We start from the raw sequence: 1522 nt of genomic DNA, 5'->3' as shown, positions 1-1522 counted from the left end.
TAAATCTTTTAGTTTAGAAAATAAATTACAAACCCCCCATTTGTGACAAAATAGATGGACCTTTACAGATATCTTGCCTCCTTGAGGAGATCGACCTGACTTCCCTAGCTATATAGTTATTTTAGTTAGTTATTTTTGATAGGTATACGACAGCCCTGTCAAATTTTGGCGCCATTGTCGGGGAGGCAATTGTCTTATCTGTCTTTGTTTCGTTTATTTTATCCGTCTCAGGGAATTTTTTATTCCTTGAGGCAGTTCTTATTCATTTTCTTTCAGTATTGTGTATGCCCAGGTCAAACAGTTTGGAGTTAGTTCCAGCTGATTCTGAGCCAGAGAGACTGTTCAGGCATAGACTCCGTTTACAAAGAGAATCACGAAAGGAAGCCTTGAGTACTTTCGAACCCGAACTTCAGCATTTCCTATTTACAGAAAATCCATCTTTTGAAGAAGACACTTTCAGTTCTGTAAACCAACCAGTAAAGATGCCGATCATTGCCAGTCATTCGGAGCCTAAAGCATCATCTATTCCAAAAGGTTTCAACCTCCAGACTGAGGATGGGAATACATTTGACATCCGTCCGTCATATATCAATCTGGTGGAGAGAAATATCTTTAGAGGTGTGGCAGGTGAAGACCCGAGGAATCATATGGAGGTCTTTACGGACTACTGTTCTACTATCCCCGCCACAAAGGGGGTAACTCAAGACAAGATTAAGGAGGTGCTGTTTCCTTTTTCTTTGACTGACTCAGCCAGGGAGTGGCTGACTGATTTGGACCGGACGGCCGCAGGGGTCACAAACTTGGAGACCCTTGCTCTTGCTTTTTATAAGAGATATTTCCCTCCGCAACGCACTAATCAGCTGAGGGTCAAGATTACCAGTTTCAAGCAGGCACCTGATGAAACTTTCTATGAAGCGTGGTGCCATTTTAAGAGGTTGGTGATGTCTCTTCCTCACCATGGTTTTGATCCGTGGTTCATGTCCAATCAGTTCTACAATGGGCTATACGATGATCACAGAGCCATACTTGATGCATCATCCAACGTATGATTCCAAAAGAACACTGACGATGATAAGGGATGGACCCTTATTGAAGAGATGGCCACCCATTGTGCTGACTGTGGAAACTCGAGGGATGGTATTAGAACAGTTCATGTGGTCGATAAGCAAGTTGTGGCTCAGCTCGAAGCCATGAATGCTAGGTTTGATAAGTTGGAGTTGCATTCTGCTGGGGAGCCTCAGACGGTTCATTTGCTTACTAGAGGGGAGATTGTCACATGTGAGAGGTGTGGGAGCAACGACGGTCACACTGCTGTTGGCTTTCTTACATTCTTACAAAGAAGGAACAGGTCCTTGCTTTTCAACAATACAGACAAGGAGGGGGTTCCTATTATAATAACCAAGGGGCAGTCCATCCCAATTTGAGGTGGACAAGTGAAAATGTGCTCAATCCTACCCCTCCTCCACAGCAGCAGTAGCCATATGTTCCTCCTCATAAGGCTCAACAAGGCTTTCAGAAGCCT

At 44.0% G+C, this 1522-nt stretch overlaps 1 non-coding gene across 1 annotated transcript; it reads right to left on the bottom strand.

Moving 5' to 3' along the window:
• Window positions 1-858: 858 nt before the first annotated feature.
• On the bottom strand, window positions 859-964 carry LOC141650232 (small nucleolar RNA R71). Its single transcript, XR_012546277.1, has one exon. It is a non-coding gene; the product is annotated as a small nucleolar RNA R71 (small nucleolar RNA).
• Between the last annotated feature and the right edge of the window lie 558 nt (window positions 965-1522).

Source organism: Silene latifolia, chromosome 3, assembly GCF_048544455.1.
Source record: "Silene latifolia isolate original U9 population chromosome 3, ASM4854445v1, whole genome shotgun sequence".
In the NCBI taxonomy this organism is placed as follows: domain Eukaryota; kingdom Viridiplantae; phylum Streptophyta; class Magnoliopsida; order Caryophyllales; family Caryophyllaceae; genus Silene; species Silene latifolia.
The sequence above is the reverse complement of the archived record's forward strand: the minus strand, read 5'-3'. Positions and strand labels throughout refer to the sequence as shown.